This window comes from Lissotriton vulgaris, chromosome 6 (genome assembly GCF_964263255.1).
Source record: "Lissotriton vulgaris chromosome 6, aLisVul1.2, whole genome shotgun sequence".
NCBI lineage: Eukaryota > Metazoa > Chordata > Amphibia > Caudata > Salamandridae > Lissotriton > Lissotriton vulgaris.
Genome location: NC_141694.1, coordinates 1,565,215,406 through 1,565,235,933, shown reverse-complemented (window position 1 = coordinate 1,565,235,933; position 20,528 = coordinate 1,565,215,406). Strand labels below are relative to the sequence as shown.

Below are 20,528 nucleotides of genomic sequence, written 5' to 3'. Positions count from 1 at the left end.
TCGATTTAAAAAAACTGAACAAATACTCTTTTGAGGCGTGGTGCTGCTCTTCATGATAAACAAACATACCTCCGGTGGAGATACACTGTTTCTGATAGCCTTCATTTTCTTTGGGCACATGTAAATTGGCTCTGTTAAGGAAAATCAACATCCCCGTAAACAAGTGGCCCATGTTTTAAGTGCACTACACCGCTGTCTGTAAGGGGAGAATATATATACTTGACATACCTCTAGCCAGTGACACTCCCATCACCCAAACACCTTCAGTTACCATCTACTTCGCAATATTTCTTTATTCCTGCGGAGCACAAATCATAATGCGCTTCAGAAAAGGGGGTGGTGATGAACAGAGTGTCTGAATTAGGCAGACCACTCTTACGATCAGGGCTTGATCCATCACCGTTATTTATCTCACTGCACCATCCCAGCTCAGAACCTGACTATATGCAAATCAGTCTGTCCCTGGCCCAGTGCATCATGGGAACAGGGCAGACTAAATTACCAAGCCAATTCTTCACCAGAAAGGAGACAAGCTACCAGGGACCGGTTTCTGGCATTTCAGCCGTCTTCGGCCCGGCTTGCTTGAATCCTGATGGTGCAGTGAGAAAGGGACTCATGTCTGAGTATACCCTGCCACACCTATAGTGGCCAAAAACGATTCAGAAAAGGGGGTGGTGATGAACAGAGTGTCTGAATTAAGCAGACCACTCTTACCCAGTCCAAAGATCAGGGCTTGATCCATCACCGTTATTTATCTCACTGCACCATCCCAGCTCAGAACCTGGCTATATGCAAATCAGTCTGTCCCTGGCCCAGTGCATCATGGGAACAGGGCAGACTAAACTACCAAGCCAATTCTTCACCAGAAAGGAGACAAGCAACCAGGGACCGGTTTCTGGCATTTCAGCCGTCTTCGGCCCGGCTTGCTTGAATCCTGATGGTGCAGTGAGAAAGGGACTCATGTCCCCGGAAGCTTGTTTCCTTCCCAGTGAAAGAATTGGCTTTGTAGTTTGGTTTGCCCTGTTCCCATCATGCACTGGGACAGGAACAGACTAATTTGCATACAGCCAGGTTCTGAGCTGGAATGGTGCAGTGAGCTAAAAAACGGTGTTGGATCTAGCCCTGATCTCTTGACTGGGTGAGAGTATTCTGCTTAATTCAGAAACTCTGTCCATCACCACCCCTTGTTGTTTAATTATTTTGTCCACCATAAGCGTGGAAGGGTATACTCAGATGTGAGTCCCTTGCTCATTGCACCATCAGGATTCAAGCAAGCCGGGCCGAAGACGGCTGTAATGCCAGAAACCGGTCCCCGGAAGCTTGTTTCCTTCCCAGTGAAAGAATTGGCTTTGTAGTTTGGTTTGCCCTGTTCCCATCATGCACTGGGACAGGAACAGACTAATTTGCATACAGCCAGGTTCTGAGCTGGGATGGTGCAGTGAGCTAAAAAACGGTGTTGGATCTAGCCCTGATCTCTTGACTGGGTGAGAGTATTCTGCTTAATTCAGAAACTCTGTCCATCACCACCCCTTGTTGTTTAATTATTTTGTCCACCACAAGCGTGGAAGGGTATACTCAGATGTGAGTCCCTTGCTCATTGCACCATCAGGATTCAAGCAAGCCGGGCCGAAGACGGCTGTAATGCCAGAAACCGGTCCCCGGAAGCTTGTTTCCTTCCCAGTGAAAGAATTGGCTTTGTAGTTTGGTTTGCCCTGTTCCCATCATGCACTGGGACAGGAACAGACTAATTTGCATACAGCCAGGTTCTGAGCTGGGATGGTGCAGTAAGCTAAAAAACGGTGTTGGATCTAGCCCTGATCTCTTGACTGGGTGAGAGTATTCTGCTTAATTCAGAAACTCTGTCCATCACCACCCCTTGTTGTTTAATTATTTTGTCCACCATAAGCGTGGAAGGGTATACTCAGATGTGAGTCCCTTGCTCATTGCACCATCAGGATTCAAGCAAGCCGGGCCGAAGACGGCTGTAGTGCCAGAAACCAGTCCCCGGAAGCTTGTTTCCTTCCCAGTGAAAGAATTGGCTTTGTAGTTTGGTTTGCCCTGTTCCCATCATGCACTGGGACAGGAACAGACTAATTTGCATACAGCCAGGTTCTGAGCTGGGATGGTGCAGTGAGCTAAAAAACGGTGTTGGATCTAGCCCTGATCTCTTGACTGGGTGAGAGTATTCTGCTTAATTCAGAAACTCTGTCCATCACCACCCCTTGTTGTTTAATTATTTTGTCCACCACAAGCGTGGAAGGGTATACTCAGATGTGAGTCCCTTGCTCATTGCACCATCAGGATTCAAGCAAGCCGGGCCGAAGACGGCTGTAATGCCAGAAACCGGTCCCCGGAAGCTTGTTTCCTTCCCAGTGAAAGAATTGGCTTTGTAGTTTGGTTTGCCCTGTTCCCATCATGCACTGGGACAGGAACAGACTAATTTGCATACAGCCAGGTTCTGAGCTGGGATGGTGCAGTGAGCTAAAAAACGGTGTTGGATCTAGCCCTGATCTCTTGACTGGGTGAGAGTATTCTGCTTAATTCAGAAACTCTGTCCATCACCACCCCTTGTTGTTTAATTATTTTGTCCACCATAAGCGTGGAAGGGTATACTCAGATGTGAGTCCCTTGCTCATTGCACCATCAGGATTCAAGCAAGCCGGGCCGAAGACGGCTGTAGTGCCAGAAACCGGTCCCCGGAAGCTTGTTTCCTTCCCAGTGAAAGAATTGGCTTTGTAGTTTGGTTTGCCCTGTTCCCATCATGCACTGGGACAGGAACAGACTAATTTGCATACAGCCAGGTTCTGAGCTGGGATGGTGCAGTGAGCTAAAAAACGGTGTTGGATCTAGCCCTGATCTTTTGACTGGGTGAGAGTATTCTGCTTAATTCAGAAACTCTGTCCATCACCACCCCTTGTTGTTTAATTATTTTGTCCACCACAAGCGTGGAAGGGTATACTCAGATGTGAGTCCCTTGCTCATTGCACCATCAGGATTCAAGCAAGCCGGGCCGAAGACGGCTGTAATGCCAGAAACCGGTCCCCGGAAGCTTGTTTCCTTCCCAGTGAAAGAATTGGCTTTGTAGTTTGGTTTGCCCTGTTCCCATCATGCACTGGGACAGGAACAGACTAATTTGCATACAGCCAGGTTCTGAGCTGGGATGGTGCAGTGAGCTAAAAAACGGTGTTGGATCTAGCCCTGATCTCTTGACTGGGTTAGAGTATTCTGCTTAATTCAGAAACTCTGTCCATCACCACCCCTTGTTGTTTAATCAAATCATAATGCGCGTCTTATTAAAAACCGCACGTCTTTCGCGGTGCCGGTTCAGTTATTAAGCGGCAGTTTAACTCGACGCTCACCTTTAGGTTGTTTCTAGGCTAGCACCTCTCCTCACACTACCGGACCATCTCACAACGGAAGGCGCCGAGAACAGCAGCCAATCGGAAATATATCTAACTGCGCTAGTGCTGCTGGGAATTGTAGTACTGATTCTATTTACGTCAGTACTACATCATCTTACTCGTGTACAGAATACGTGGTGCCCATATATATCTTGCCACAGTGGCAAGATTTATTTAAAAACAAACAAAAAACTTGATGGTATTTTAACAATCTATAGAATATTTTTAGGGAATCTCTCCCTCACTCGGAGTAATTACGAAAATCGCATGCGGGGAGGGCCGTCATGCGCTGCTGGAAATTGTGGTTTGTGATTACATCACCTACTGCATCTTGGACGTCTCTAGATGACTGCCGTGCACCCAGGGAGCTTGTGTGCACTTGTCAGCTTCGACCCCTGTACTTTTTCTTTACTTGATAATTGTTAGATTTGTTGTTTATCATAAATAGCCGATACCACGGAACCATTTGAGATGTTGATCTTCACCATTCTTATATTCGATTTTGACCTCAGCATGATCACAACGTGATTTGTATTAAAACTTGTTAGATACACATTATAGATTGTAATTGAATGCACAATAAAGATTACATTGCTTGCCAGTCTATAATTTTTATAACAAACTTATATCAGATCCTCGAGACTTCTGACATTTCGTTCAATCCTGACTGGACTCTGTTGAATCGCATAATCAGGTTTTCAGGTTTTAATGTCTTTATTTCGATAATAAAATCATAAAAGACAAAAGTAAAAAACATTACAAAACATAACAACCACCATACATAAAATTTTATAGAAAAACTAATGAGCATATTATACACTTTACATTGGAATCACGGTTAAAACAGATTATTAAATTTTGTTGGTTGTACAAGACATATATAAACCTGGGACTAAAAAAGCAGAATTAGCACATTTTTTTTTTTAACTTAATGAAATCTTACATGATACAATTAAGATGAATTTCTTCTAGCCCTGATTGCCCATGCCCATCCTAAAAATTTGGCCAAGCATGTCACAAATATTTCCGAGGTATTAGTTTTCAGCACCCAGATTGCCTCGGAAGACCTTCTGCAGGAAAGACATTTGAACAGGGGTTTTAGCCATGTGGAACGGGGCTCAGAGTACTGCGGACAGGCAAACAATAGATGACCTTCTGTTTCTTTTTGGTCTGAACACCAGCTACAGAAACCAGAGGAGGTTTTACCCCAGGATGAAGTAAATGAATTCAAAGGTAAGGCACCCACGCAAAACTGATGATAGAGTTTCTTGTCCAGTGTTCTGGTGATAATGTCCCAGTAGGTCTCACGGGAGGGGTCTAGCTTGAAGCTTAAGAATCTTCCCGTGAGGCTACCAGAACTGGAGGCGATTACCAAAGAGTGGCGGGTTGAGGCCCAAAATAGTTCTTTGAATTCTTTTTTAGATGGGAAAGTGTTGGTGCCTGGGGAGACCCACAGATGTTTTAGGCCCATATCGTGCAGACTCTTTTTCACCGAGCGAAGCCAAGGGATTCGTTCTGAGCCCCCCAAGGACCTCACTTCTGCTAACTCTTTAGCAAATAATGTGAGATCCGGGCAGGTCTATAAGCGCCTCCAGGTAGCCACTACTCTAAATCTCGCCATGTCTGTGATTGGTTGGCAACCCATATCATGGCAAAGGGGTATCGATGGGGAAGACTGTGGTAACCCTACCAAATTCCGTAGGAATTTGCACTGGATTTTATAAAGACTGGAGAGGTCCATATATCCCCATAACTCAGCCCCATAGAGTATGGCAGCGTTTATTTTAGTGTCATAAATTCTCAAGGCAGGGATAACCCGTTTGGTGATAGATCTCTTCTGCTCGCGCAAAAGACAGCCAGTCAATTGGGTGAATTTTAAGTGCTGCGTCGCGATTTGATCTTTCCACGACAGACGGCGGTCCAAAGTGACCCCCAGATAAGTCATAGTTTCAACTTGTTCCGGGTTGACCCCGCTCATTTGAACGTTACTGCGTGTGATGTTATTCCTGGTTAAAACCATGAACTTGGTTTTGCCCACATTTACCTGGAGGTCATTTTTCACACAAAACTCCTCAAAACGGTTCAAGGCCCGCTGCAGGCCTACCCAGGTCTTGGATAGGAGTAAGGTGTCATCAGCGAAGATGAGCATGGGGAATTTAGTCCCTGCCAAGGTCGGGGCATAATCAAATATGACTCTTTTTTCAACAATAGAGACTCCACATCTGCCAAATTCTTGAATAAATTTAATGCAGTCAACATAGTCCATTTGAAATCCCTTTCACAATGTGCAGCCTACATAAAATGCTCTACCATTGGAGCAGTTATCACCTTTTTTTTATCCTGGACCTGTGTTGTGTTATCCTCTGATTAATCTGTTGACTTGTTTTGCCTATGTACAATTTAGCACAAGGGCATACAATCGCATACACGACGTTCTTAGATTTACAATTAGTGAACACCGTGTGCTTCCATTTAACCTCTCTGTGTATAAACTCAGTGCCCTCTATCATGGAATCACAAGCAACACAATTGCCGCACTTATGGTGGCCCTCCACTGATTTTAATCCCCATTGGCAGCGCAAGTCTTTTTTGGCTTCTTTCGGAAAGATGTCAGACCTGACGATCTCTTGGCCTATACTCCTGTTCTTTTTCCTTGCGAATAAAGGCCTGGGGAATGGACATTCCAAATTATCAAGCACATGCCAATTTCCTAGCACTATTTGTTTAAATGTATTTGTGTCCGATCCAAATGTTGAAGCACATCCCAATCTCTCTAATGGTGGTTTTGTCTTTTTTTCCAACAATGTTTCCCGTGGTGTAAACCACGCTCGCTTCCTTGCGTGTTTTAGCATTTTCTTTGGATAACCTCTGGCTGACATCTGATCACAAAAGTTACATTCATATTGGTTTAAAGTCTTTTTTTGTAGAACAATTTCTACGAATGCGTAGCAGTTGGCCATAAGGTAAGTTGTCTTTTAAACTCCTAGGGTGTGCACTATTATAGTGTAGAATTGTGTTCTTGTCAGTTGCTTTTTGATGTAATTGCACTGTTAGTATCTTTTCTTTTGGAACAACTTCCACATCCAGAAATGTTATTCTAGTCTTACTCTTGGTGTAACTAAACTTGATGTCTGGATGCCTGCAGTTCAGCCACCCGAAGAAACTCTCCTAAGTCTCAACTGGGCCGGACCACAGACACCAGACATCATCAATGTAGCGGAGCCACTGCTTGACATTGTGTGAGAAGGGATGGTTGTCAAAAATGAATTTGGCCTCATACTGGGCCATGAAGAGGACTGCCATCTCCGGTGCAAAAGGACATCCCATGGCGGTCCCCTTCGTTTGCAGGTAAAATACATTATCAAACTTGAAGTAGTTCTTTCTGAGGGCTACCTTGGCTAGACTAAGAATAAAGTCCGTAGAGACTCTATGTGGCCTTGGTCTTTTGTCTAGATACAATTCAATAACTTCAAGAGCTTCATCTTGTGGTATCTGAGTATACAGGCAGGTGACATAAAAGGTCACCATCCACTGTTCAGACTCATCAAACTCAACTCCCTCCACCTTCCTTATGAAGTCAGTTGTGTCCCTCAAATACGGCTCTACATCCACCAGAAATGGTTGGAATCACAACCGGAGACGATTGGACCTGCCGGTGGTTCCATCAACCTCTTATAAATCTTCGGAAGGAAGTAAATAACTGGGACCCTAGGGTACTTTTTAACCAAAAATTCGAATTCTCTAAGGCCCAGCATCCCTTGTTCAAAACCTTCTTTCAAAATATCTGCGATCTGGCCTTGTATGGCAGCAGTCGGGTCAGTCTCAATCTTTATATAACATTCTTGGTTCATCACTTGAGATATACCTCCCTTCATATACATCTCTCGGGCCAGATCACAAGGGCTCCCCCCTTATCTGCCTGTTTGAATATTACAGCGGTATCATTTTTTAGATCACAAACGGCCTTCTGTTGGTTTACCGAGATGTTTTTCTTCCAATATTTCTTTCGTTTCTCAAGCTGTGTTAATGAAGGCATTATGGATTGCTCATAAACAATAATCTCCTTTGGGATGCCAAATGAGGGTGTAATAGATTTCGATTTGTAAGCCAGCCCTGTCACTTCTGTATTGCCTTTATACTCCTTATTAGCAAAAAATGCTTTCAAGCGTATTTTTCTGCAAAATTCGATTGCTTCCATGTTCAATCTAGTGAAATCAGTTGCTCTACTAGTAACAAACGTTAACCCTAATTCTAATACTGACTCCTCAGTTTTAGATAGAATCTTTTGGGACAAATTGACTTTGGAGCTCTTTTTTATGACTTGTAATACTGTCTCCTCGTTCTCATTTCCCAGGGCTATTGTTTGAATCGTACCTTTCCCTTCTGCTCGCCTTTGTCTAAAAAAGTACTCTGTCTGTTCTGTGGTCCAGGTCATGAATCTGAATCACTTGAAGATCCAGAAGAAGAGGTTTCAGAAAAGGTAGTAAATCTATTTCGCAAACGTCCTTGGTAATTAGTCAATTCCAGACATGATTCAGCAGAAGAATAATAATCTTCCTTTAGATAAGGGTAAGCTTGTTGCAAGCTAAATGCTTTACTATCTTTCTCAAACTTTGATGTCTTATAACTGATTGTGTTGTCTTTGAAAATCAATATCTCCTTCTCAATTTTCTCAAGTAGCAACTTCGCCTCACTTTCAGAATGATTATCTTTTAGTTCCTGTGTGAGTTTCTCTAACTCCTCTAACTCCTTTCTGCATAGCCTCTGTGCCGTCTCTATTGTGTGGACCATAAGGTCCCTGCTGCATTTTGTGCTTATGCAGCTGAATCCTTTCTTATATTCTGGGTCGTCTACAAAGATGGCCAGAGTGTTCTTAACTTGTAATCCCCACGGGATTGTACATCCTTTTAAATGTTGTAAAAGAAAATGCCCATGCAACTCTGTCCTAATGTGCTTCTTACTCAACCTAGTTAAACTATCCACTTTACTTTGTTGTTTGGCTTGGGTGCTTAAAGTAACTGATGAGAAAGGTGAAGGTGCCGAAACTAACCTTTGTATGCGTTCCTCTGTAAAGGATAAAGTGTGTTTCTCTGACATATTCCTATGGTTGTTCACTAAACACCTGCCACAGACTTCAGTGCTCTCTACTTCTATGTCACTCCCAGTCTATGTACCCTCGCGATGTTGTGCCTGCAGCTTGTTCCTGGATGGCATGACTAAGTGTAGTTGGCAGTTGGACTTTGTGTATTCCTTCTAGACAGCCATACAGTAGAGAATCTGGTTGTTGGCAGGATAATCATATCACAAAAAAGGCCACGGGTCGAGAGGACAGGAAAGTAATTAGGTGTACTCTACCAAACATTTGGGGGGAATCTCTCTTTTTTTTTTAATATCTTTATTTTTTATTTTATTTTAAGCAGACAAAGGTAATCAAGGAAAAGTACCCAATGACCCAAACATAACACATTTGGTATAATCATGAACAGAAGTGTACAAATTCTGCTTGTGGGATTGGCAACCCAGCCAGCCGACTCCGACTAAGAGGTACAATCATAATCCCAAGGCCATGCGAATCAATGATGGTAAAAACAGCAATAAAGGGTCATCTCCTGGAACCTATCTATCCAAAACATCCCCCACCCCCCCAACTCCCCCTGCCCAACTGGGAACCGGTGTGCCCTGCGCCATAGAGAATTAGTGGTTTACTCCTTTTGGGATGCATCCGCAGAGGGCGGAACATCCATGAGTCGGAGCACTCGCAAGTACTTGAGCAAGTCACCTCATTGAACTCCTGCGCTAGCAGAGAGAGGAGCGGTTTCCAAACCGTGTGGAAAGCCGCGGTCGAGTGCCTGATGGTGGCTTGTATGCGCTCCATACCAATGATGTACCATAGCTTATGCAGCCACGCAGAGTGTGAGGGGCGACTCGTAGTACCCCAAAGGGATAAGATATGGTGAACCGCTGCGCCCAGGGACAGACCCATCAGCCTCCCTCGTATGGACTTGAGGGGAAAGGTGAGCTCATTGGGCAAGCCTAGAAGGGTGTATGCAGGACATCGGGAAACCTCTGTTTCAAAGTATGTATCAACGTCTTTCTGCACCTCCTCCCAGAACCCCTGTACTTCCCTAAACTCCCATAGAATGTGTGTCAGTGTGCCCGTTACCCCACAGCCTCTCCAACATTCAGAGCTACAATCTGGATTCATTTGATGCAGTCTAGCGGGCGTTAGATGCCAGTATAAGGCCACTTTGACCGCCATCTCCTTGCTCCCTACATTCTGTGCCGTGTGGTGGGCCCTATAATAAATCTGCTGCCATTCCTTCCCCAAAAGAGTCCGGCCCAGCTCCCCTTCCCAAAGGCGCTGACCAGAAGACTTTTCCGTTGGTACAGGCGGGTGTAACATGGAGTATGATTCAGAAGTCATTTTGCGGTCTGAGTGTTTGGAGAGAAGACACTTCTCGTAAACAGTAAGCTTACGGTTAACCAAGGGGCGCACATCCAGGTGGAGCAGCCAGTGACGGATCTGAAAGTATTGAAACCATTTGAGGTCTTTAATGTCGTACCACTCTGGCAACTCAGAGTAGGGAATAAACCCTTGGAGGTCGAACAGGTGACCCGCTGAACGACAAGTGGTTGTCCGCCATTGTGGGAAGGCCCGCGCCTCCATGCCTGGAGGAAATTCAGGATTGTCAAAGATGGGAGTAAGGGGCGAGGGGAAGAAGGTTAGGTCCCGCCTCACGGCAACGGAGTCCCACACCCTCATCACCGAACGAGTGATAGGAGACCTGCGCATATACGCGGGGTGGTCGGCCTGCCTCAGGAATGGTGCCTTCCATAAAGGGAGGCGCGCCATGGCCTGACCCTGAAAGAGCCATCTCTTTTCGGACTCTGGCCTGCTCCACTCCACCAAGCAGCGCAGTTGGGTTGCCTTAAAATAATTCAGAAGATTAGGAATTCCTAAGCCGCCCACAGCAGGAGACCGGAAGGCCAATTCCTACTGGCCCAGATGAACTACTGTGTTTCGGACTGTATTGTGCGTATGTAGTGCAAGGGGGCGTAACAGGTATGGTCTGGAAAATATATAATATTTTAGGCAGGATAGACATTTTTACCGCCGCCACCCTACCCAGCAGTGACAGGGAGTATGTTTTCCAACGACGTAGGGCGGCCGTCACTTGTGAGGTGAGGGTAGTATAGTTGCGAGCAAGAGTAGCACGTGTTGACGATGTCAGCACAATCCCCAGGTATGGGAGTTCATTTTTCGTCTGCACTCCCCCAAAATCTCGGTAACCGTCTTCCAAGCCAGCCCCTGCCGAGCCCAATTGCAGAAGCATAGATTTCCCTTCATTTACTTTAAAACCTGATGCCCTGCCGAATTCCGCAAGCTCCTCCAGAAAGGCTGGAACGGAGCATCGAGGAGCAATAAGAGTCACCAAAATGTCGTTTGCATATAAACTAACTGTGTGCTGCTCTCCCCCGAAGGGGATGCCGGATATCCGGGGATTGTCACAGATCCGCATCACCAGGGGCTCGACATAAAGCGCAAAAAGCAGGGGAGATAGAGGGCACCCTTTCCTCGTGCCCCTCCGAAAGTCAAAGGGTTTGGAGCAGACTCCGTTTACCCTGATCCTTGCCTGTGGTTTATCATAACAACTTGCCACCCACGAGCGAAAACGCTCCCCGATCCCAAAGTGTGCGAGTGTCCTATCTAAATAAACTCAATCCACCCGGTCAAATGCTTTCTCAGCATCAACCGAGATCAACAAAGCGTCCAGATCCATATAATAGGCTTTATCTATTAAGTGCATGATCCTTTTGGTGTTATCACTACTTTGTCGATTGGGGATAAAGCCCGATTGGTCCGGCTCGATTATGCCAGGGAGACGTGGGCCCAACCTGGCCGCTAGGACACCTGTTAACAATTTTAGATCGAGGTTGAGGAGGGAGATCGGCCGATATGCTGCGCATTGGGTGGGATCTTTCCCGGGTTTGGGAAGAACAACTACCTCTGCTTCCAGCATCTGTGGTGGAATCGTCCCTGGGCCCTGGAAGGAGTTGAATAAACGCGTCAGAACAGGCACTAAGGATTGGTAGAAGGTCTTATAAAAACCTGCGGAGAAGCCGTCTGGGCCCAGTGATTTTAACGGCTTGAGCTGAGACATCGCCTCAATCACCTCCTCCACCCTGATGGGGGCCTCTAGGGCCGCTGCCCCCGACGCATTAAGAGCCGTGGTGGCAGCCCGACTAAAGTACTCCTCGCTCGCGCCGTCCGTGGTGGTTTCCCTGCTGTATAAAGAGGCATAGAACATTCGGAAGGCGTCAGCGATCTGGTCATCACTTTCGACCCAATCCCCATCGGAAGTATAATCAGTCGCCCGAAATTTATTCGCAAGGAGCTTCCCCGTCCTGTCCCCCCTATGTAAAAGGAGTGTTTGAGCCACAGAGCGGTGTACTCTGTCCAGGTCTAAACTGGCAAATTGAGCTCTGGCTGCTTTGAGGAGCCGCCACATGCGCGGAGCCCCAGTCCGGCTATGCACCCTCTCGAGTTCTAGCACCACGGCTGCCAATTCCTCTCTCTTCTCCTTACGCGCAAAATTGTCGGCCGCAGAGATCGCAATCAGCTCCCCCCACACAACTGCTTTGAGAGCGCCCCAAAGGGCTGATAATGGGCTGTCAGCGGTGTTGTTGGTTGCTAAGTAATCCGTTATGCACTTCTGCCGGCAGGTGTCCGGTCGCGGTAACAAACCCTCTCATAGCCACCACTTCCCCCTCTGTTTGACTGTAGGATGCAAGTCCAAAGTCATCTGCACTGCCTCGTGGTCTGACAGTGCCGCTGGTATGATGTCCACCGACTGGACCAGGGCTTTAAGTTCGGTAGACCCTATAAAATGACCCAGGCGAGCATACGTATGATGGACGTGGGAATAAAAAGAATATTGAGTGCTGTGGGGATGCGCTTCCCTCCATATATCTACCAGACCTCTCTCCCGGAGCCACGCTGCCCCTGCAGTAGAGATTGAACCTGTAGCCCCGTGTCTGTGACCTGACCTGTCCTTCTCTGGATCCATAACTATATTAAGATCCCCCCCAGTAGAATCTGCCTATCATGGTAACGAAAGATCTCTGAAAGTGAGTCCATAAGAAATCGCTCTTGTCCAGAATTTGGGGCATATATGGAACCAACGACTAATGGAGTGCCTCCCACCCAGAGCCTGTATGCCAATAGTCTCCCTTTCAACTCTGCAACTTTGTCCCCAACTCTGCCCTGAAAGTGCTGCGCTAGAAGGATGGCCACCCCCCCCCCCTTTTTTTCTCTTGAGTAGAGGAATAAAATTTGTGTGGAAATGCCCAAGACTTCATCCTGTGCCAGTCTTTTGGTAGCAAGTGAGTATCCTGCAAAAGACAGATAGAGGCCCCAGAGTTCTCGAAGTAGCTTAGAATAGCCCGTCTCTTGATGGGGTTATTTAACCCTTTCACATTTAAAGTTAAGACTTGGGTCATAGTAAAGGACACTGAAAGGCAGCAATGTCAGACCACCCCGGGTGACAGAGGAAAGAACGGGGAGTGCGCAAGATTAAAGCTGTGGGCAGCCGCAACTCTGTAGCACATACCATTCCCAGCATAGATCCTCCCCAATCGTTGCACACCGGTTCCGCCCTCCCCCCAACCCCCTTCTGGTCCCCCAACTCCCCCTCCCTCACTTCCCAACCCCCCTTCCCACCCAACCAACTGCCCTCCTCCCCCCTTAACCCCAACACCCCATCCTTCTCCCCCCGCGCACTAACCCCAATGCAGAAACCCCAAAGTCGTATCATTGTCCCAGGCCAGGGAATTCCAAGACAGGCCTGTGGTAATGTCACTAGAGGGGACGTGTGGAACTGGCGACCTCCTGCAGCCCCCCACCCAGCCCCGCCAACCCGCAATGATGTAGTGAGATATGGACCCCAAGCCTAGCAAGGTCAATCAGCTGCACAGGTGTCTCTGGACACCTCCTGGATGGCCAAAGCTTGTTCCTGTGCCAAGGTGGCAGGATCGGGTTTCATAGAGGCTCCAGAGGAGCGTCGGCGGTTCACCTTTTGCCGTTCGCCCTGGGGCGAGCACCGCGATTGTTCTTGTGATGGTCGTTGCAAGGCAGGTGGCTCAGAGGCGCCCTCAGGAAGTTTGATACCTAGGAGAGAGCAAGTGTCCTGTAGGGATCTCATCTGGCGTAAGGACCCGTTCCATTTAAAGATCAATCTAAAGGGGGGGCCCTGGGAGTAAGGGACTTCCTTCTCGAGTAGAAACAATGTGAAATTCTCTTTGCAAGTTGCATCCGTGGTGCTGGAAATAATAAGTTGAATCGATCGCGTGGGACACTCAAAGACGCGCTGAATAAGCGTTTACATAGATTTTCCACGAATTTAGAAAAGTGTCTCCACAGAGAATTGGGCATTGAAGGTCAATCGATGATCCTTCTGAGGATACTGCCTTGGGTTATATGACGGGTGCATCTATCCCCAGCTCCTCTTTCCGTGTGCCGAGTAAGGTCCTTCGTGGAAAATCTATGTAAACGCTTATTCAGCGCATCTTTGAGTGTCCCACGCGATCAATTCAACTTATTATTTCCTGCAACACGGAAGCAACTTGCAAAGAGAATTTCTATACACCACCTTATCAATTAACAGTCCAGGGCCCTGTCGGGTCGGACTTATCACCGATGGAGCGACTCTCCCAACAACACTTCATTTCTTCTTAACCCTGAGGAGTCGCGGGAAGACTGTCCCTTACGTGACGAAACAAGTGTCGGCTGGTTCTCTTGAACATTAAAGACTCCTTGTCCAACTACCGATTCCATGAAAACTAATTATTTAATTGTTTGCTAATGAAAGGCTTTGTCTCCAATGTCTCGTATGTCTACATTGACACTACTGCTTAATAATTAGAGTGTGCATAGGTTTTTGTCTTGTACTACTCGCAGTGTTAGCCTGAGCTGACACTACACGGGGGGGTTACAGGGCTCAACCCCTCAAACGGTTTGCACCTCACATTCTGCTAAAAATCACTTAATATATTTGCGCTAATACTTAGCTGTGCGCCCTTTTCTTGAACCTGACTAAAAACCCTTCTCCTCGACTCTTATAACCTAGCTCCTATATCTGGCCCACGATCAATTGCGGTCAGCCTGACTTGTGATTTTCGCCTCGTCTTGCATGCCCAGATAACCGCAAGTGGCACTTTGTGCTTTTGCGTGCTATACTTACCTTAAACCTTAAAAATTGCATATCTCTCCAAGAACAATTAGAGGGAGACCTAGTGGTAGAAGAGCTAAGTACAGCGTCACACGCCCTATAATCTGGGATGTTGTGGGGCCGAGTGGCCTGCCGTCTGAATTAGTTAAATGCATGTTTGATAAAACTGCGGAACACCTTTTAAATATGTTCCAAGGGGCCAGGACAGATGGCACCCTATCCATAGACCAAAGAACTGCAGTGATAGTGGTGATTCCCAAAGAGGGCAAGCCTCCAATAGATTGTGGTTCATACAGACCCATTTCCCTGCTTAATTATGAGGCCAGTGTTTTGGCCAAGTCTCTTTCTTTACACTTGCACACAGTGATCACCTCACTTATTCATCCAGATCAATCCAGATACAAGCCACAATGAGGGACTAGGCTAAATCTACGGAGGTTGTTTGGGATTCTACATGTAACCGAGTCCGATTCCACTGACCCGACAGCCCTTCTGTTCCTAGATGCAAAAATGACATTTGATAGCCTGAAATAGTGCTATCTCTTTGCTGTTCTAAAGCGTCTTGGATTTTGGCCTACATTCTTTGGATGTGTTAAATTCTTCAATCAATCAATCAATCAAAGCATTTATATAGCGCACTACTCACCCGGAGGGTCTCAAGGCGCTAGGGGGGGGGAGGGGGGGGGGTCCGCTACTGCTCGAACAGCCAGGTCTTGAGCTGCTTCCTGAAGGCAAGGTGGTCCTGGGTCAGGCGGAGGTGGGTCGGGAGGGAGTTCCAAGTCTTGGCGGCCAGGTAGGAGAAGGACCTTCCTCCTGTGGTGGCTCTTCTGATGCGGAGGACGGCGGCGAGGGCGTGGTTGGTCGATCGAAGCTGGCGTTTGGGAGCGTAGAAGTTGAGGCGGTTGTTGAGGTATCCTGGGCCTTGGTTGTGGAGGGCTTTGTGTGCGTGGGTGAGGAGACGGAGGGTGATTCTCTTGTTGACTGGGAGCCAATGCAGATCTCTCAGGTGTCCGGAGATGTGGCTGCGACAAGGGATGTCCAGGATGAGTCGTGCTGAGGCGTTCTGGATCCGCTGGAGTCTCTTCTGGAGTTTGGTGGTGGTTCCGGCGTAGAGGGAGTTGCCGTAGTCCAGACGGCTGGTGACGAGGGCCTGGGTGACCGTCTTCCTGGTCTCGGTGGGGATCCACCGGAAGATCTTACGTAGCATGCGCAGGATGTTGAAGCACGACGAGGAGACGGCGTTGACTTGTCTGGTCATGGAGAGGGAGGAATCCACGATGAAGCCCAGGTTGCGTCCGTTGGTTTGGGTGCGCTGCCTAGGGCAGGGGGCGGAGGGTGAAGATCCCAGGATGAGGACTTCCGTCTTGTCCGAGTTCAGTTTCAGGCGGCTGTTCATCATCCACTTGGCTACGTCTGTCATCCCTTCGTGTAGGTTGGCTCTGGCGGTGGCGGGGTCGTTGGTGAGGGAGAGGATCAGCTGGGTGTCGTCGGCGTAGATGATGTTGAGGTTGTGTTGGCGTGCGATGGCTGCGAGGGGGCTCATGTAGGCGTTGAAGAGGGTTGGGCTGAGCGAGGAGCCTTGAGGAACGCCGCAGATGACTTTGGTGCCTTCTGATCTGAACGGGGGGAGGCGGACTCTCTGTGCCCTTCCGGTGAGGAACGAGATGATCCAGTCCAGTGCCTTCTCCTGGATACCAACGTTGCTGAGGCGCTGCACTAGGGTGCGGTGGCAGACAGTGTCGAAGGCCGCGGAGAGGTCTAGGAGGATGAGGGCCGCTGTTTCTCCTTTGTCAAGCAGGGCTCGGATGTCGTCGGTGGCTGCGATCAGGGCGGTCTCGGTGCTGTGGTTGGCCCGGAAGCCAGACTGCGAGGGGTCAAGGGATCCGTTCGTCTCGAGGAAGGCGGCCAGCTGCTTGTTGACGGTCTTCTCAATGACTTTTGCAGGAAACGGGAGCAGCAAGATGGGGCGGTAGTTCTTGAGGTCGGTGGGGTCGGCTGATGGCTTCTTTAGAAGAGCGCTGAGTTTGGCGGTGTCGAAGGAGGTGTTGATGATGTCCCGCAGGTGGGGTGCGATGACAGCGTCGGCCTTGTTGAAGACGTGGTAGGGGCAGGGGTCGGTCGGAGATCCGGAGTGGATGGAGTTCATCGTGCGGACGTTGTCTTCGGTGCTGATCGGGGTTCAGGCGCGGAGGGTGGTGGTGGGGGGCGGTGGTTCCGTCGTGGCGTGCGTTGGTTGAGTGCTGAAGCTGTTGTGTATGTCCGCGATCTTGTTGTGGAAGTAGGAGGCTAGGGAGTTGCAGAGGTCTTGTGAAGGGGTGATGTTGTTGTTTCCGGCGTTGGGGTTGGAGAGCTCTTTAACGATGTTGAAGAGTTCCTTGCTGTTGTGGGCGTTGTTGTCCAGTCGTTCTATGAATGCTGTTTTCTTGGTGGTGCGGATCAGTTGGTGGTGTTTTCGGGTGGCGAGTTTGATATTTTTGATAAATTCTTATATGTGCAGCCATTGGCTCAGGTGCGAGTTATTGCCATGGTGTCCCGAATGGTTCACCTTTGGAAAAGGATGAGGCAGTGGTACCTATTGTCCCCTATGCTCTTTGCCTTGGCCCTTGAGCCATTGGCTGCCTGGATACGTCAGTATCCCCTAATATGGAGTATTCCAGTGGGTGCGAAGTGGGATTAACTTATCATTATATATGGACGATATCTATACTACTATTATAAAGTAAGAACTGGGAACCTTTGAGGCGGGTAAACTAGGGAACCACAGCGCCAATCCAAACACCCAATACATCATTGGAATTGGCAGGGTCTGCAGAGTGACATAGGCTATATACCCCCCAAAAAAATACGTTCTTTCAAAACTATACCTTAGAAAAAAAAAGTAGTCCCTCGGAAGTAGCGCCGGCCGTTGTGTGCGCTAACCTGCTGACATCATTGTCAGATTGTTCATCTAATGTCCAGGTTGTGTCCAGGAATGCAGGGTGCTAAGTTATTCTTTGATGTAGCTACACATGGCTACCTCTAATCAGTTGACCTATCTTCCTTGGAATGTCTGTGGTCTAAATGACGGCAGAAAGCAAGACTGGTGCATGCATATCTAACCCGGCATAATGTGGACTTATGCTTATTGCAGGAAACGCACTTAAATAATGTACCGTCACGTAGGCTTCACCACAGCAGATGGGGAGATGTATACTCCGCGATTTATTTGAACTATGCAAGAGGGGTGGCGGTCTTGCTGCGCCATGGGTTGGACTGGATGGAGAACTTGTCACAGGCAGACCCAGAAGGCCGCTATCTCCTGGTGCAGGGGCTCCTCTGCGGTATGTCCGTCCTAATTGTGGGTATATACGGCCCGAACACCGACTCTCCTGATTTTTTCATTTCACTCTGGTCCAAAATTAAAACCATTGGCTGTGACACGATAATATGGGGCGGAGATTTCAACGCCATACTTGACGACCAACTCGATAGACAAGGTACTGCCAGGTCCCTGCACCCGATATCCAGTGCGGTCCTACTAGAGATAATGGCGGAGGGAGATTTAGTTGACATTTGTGGGCATAGAAATGTCTGGATACATGAGGGCACTTGCATTACGGAACACCACAATGCTTGGTCTCGAATAGACTATTGGCTGCTATCCCGAGACATGGATGCCTGCACAGTTGACATCAAACATTTGCCTTGTTCCCTTTTGATCATGCCCCGTGCCTGCTGCGGCTGGCGCTGCCCACTATGTATAAGCGCGCATTTACTTGGTGGCTACCACCACATGCCCTACTCGACGAGGCCTTTAAGGCAGAGATAGGAAATTACATTGCAGATTATTTTCAGAACACAGGGTCAGTAGAAACTGAAAGTGGGCTGTGGGAGGCCTTTAAAGTGGTTATAAGGGGGCAGTGCATCGCCAGACAGGCAGGGGTGCTTAAAGCAATAAGGGGCTTCCTGGCTTCCCTGGAAGCTGACATTAGGAAACTCGAAACACAGTATTATGCAGAGGAGGACTGTAATGCCTCAGGGCTGTTGAAAGCTAAATTGTTGGATTATGCGGAGGAAGCACAGCGCGAAGTTAAGTTCTTAGGGAAATATGCAGAGGCGAGAAGGTATGGTGAGGGGGACAGACCGGGGCGCACGTTGGCAAACATGATTAGACCTTCCAGGTCGGCGACACACATACACGAGATAAAGGACATATCCGAAACTGTGGTGAGAGGGCAGGATGAGATATTAAGAACGTTCTTTGAATTCTACTCCAACTTATATACCACCACCTTAAATGACTGCTCGGAGGGGTTGGAGTCATTTCTTAAATCTATAGAACTAGCCTGGTTCAATGATACGTATAGGAAATATATGGACCTCCCGATCACATCTGAAGACGTAGCAATGGTAATAAAAAGTTTGCCCCTAAATAAAGCGCCAGGCCCGGATAGACTAACTACTGCCTTTTACATAACCTATGTGGAGGTGCTTGTGGCCAAACTGCCTGAGTCAATGAGAGAGGCCCTAATTGTTTATTCTGTTTAAACCGGGTAAATGTGAGGACAAACTAGACTCTTACAGATCCCTCTCGTTGATCAATGTTGATGCCAAAATTTTCGGCAAGTTGTTGGCTGACCGCTTGCAGCCCTTGTTGCCCCTAATAGCTCTCCCCGATCAATCGGGATTTATCCCGGGACGAGCAACGTCGCATAATTTGCGTACCATTTTCTCCACATTACACTATTTACATCCGAGTGTACATGCAGCTGCGGTGTTTCTGGACGCCACGAAAGCGTTTGACACCCTGGAATGGCCTTATCTGTTCACGATCCTTGCCAATATGGAATTTAGCCCGCTCTTCATAAGCAAGATTCGCCTGTTATACACTGCTCCTAGTGCCAGGATACAAGTTACCGGGATGATTTCTGACCCTTTCCCCATCTTGCGGGGCATGCGGCAGGGATGTCCTCTGTCCCCGCTGCTATTTGTTATAGCGATGGAACCCCTAGCGGCCCGTATAGGGCAACACCACACTGCACGGTTAATTGGTTTTACCTCCCAAAGCCTGTTAATATCACTATATGCGGACGATGTGACCCTGTACCTTGTGGATCCCGAGGTCAATTTAGATCCGGTTCTGCATGAATTAATCCGGTTTGGAAGGCTGGCAGGTGTTTGCATAAATTGGTCTCAGTCAGTTGTGTTCCCCTTGACTGACGGCACTCCTGAAGTTGTCTCTGGGTTCCCGTTGAGGTGGGTGGTAGATGAGGTGAAATACTTGGGGATTTGGATTAGTAGGAATTTTCAAGAACTCTGGAATATGAACTAAGGGCATGCTATGACCTGGCTTGGAGGTAAAGTAAAGCTGTGGGCGCGGCTGCCCCTATCTCTTACTGGGCGGATTGCCTTGGTAAAAATGGTCGTGTTACCCAAATATTTGCACCTTTTTGTGAATGTTCCAATCCCCCTGACGTCCCATTTTTTTGCTAGGCTGAAATCGCAGCTCGTCACACAGGTGTGGGCGGGTGGGCAAGCAAGGACAGTGTGGGATGTACTGTTGCTGCCTTTGCAACAAGGTGTCTTGGGGGCCCCAGACATGCACCTATATGCTCTATGCGCCCAGGCTCAGTTTCTAAATTTTTGGGTGCACCCCACCCCATTCCAACCACATGTTGCTGTAGAGCAGGATAATATGGCACCAACCCCACTCCAGGTGGCAGTCTGTGCGAAGGCAAGGCGTCCCAGAGGGGAGGTTGACACAGCTGAGCCGTTAAAATGGGCATGGGACGAGCTGAGGAAAAGGGCCGGTGTGCCGCTTCTGTATGCACCATCGTTGTCCTTGGTACAGAATCCCCTATTACCCTGCATTGAGGGAAACATGGGTAAGTCAGTGCAGCAAAAGCGGGGTCTCCACAAC

General features: G+C 48.1%; 1 protein-coding gene across 1 annotated transcript in view; it reads left to right on the top strand.

The window, feature by feature from the left end:
- APLF (aprataxin and PNKP like factor) overlaps positions 1-20,528 on the top strand; it is a 675,440-nt gene that overhangs the window by 517,288 nt on the left and 137,624 nt on the right. The gene's annotated exons all lie outside the window — the stretch shown is intronic.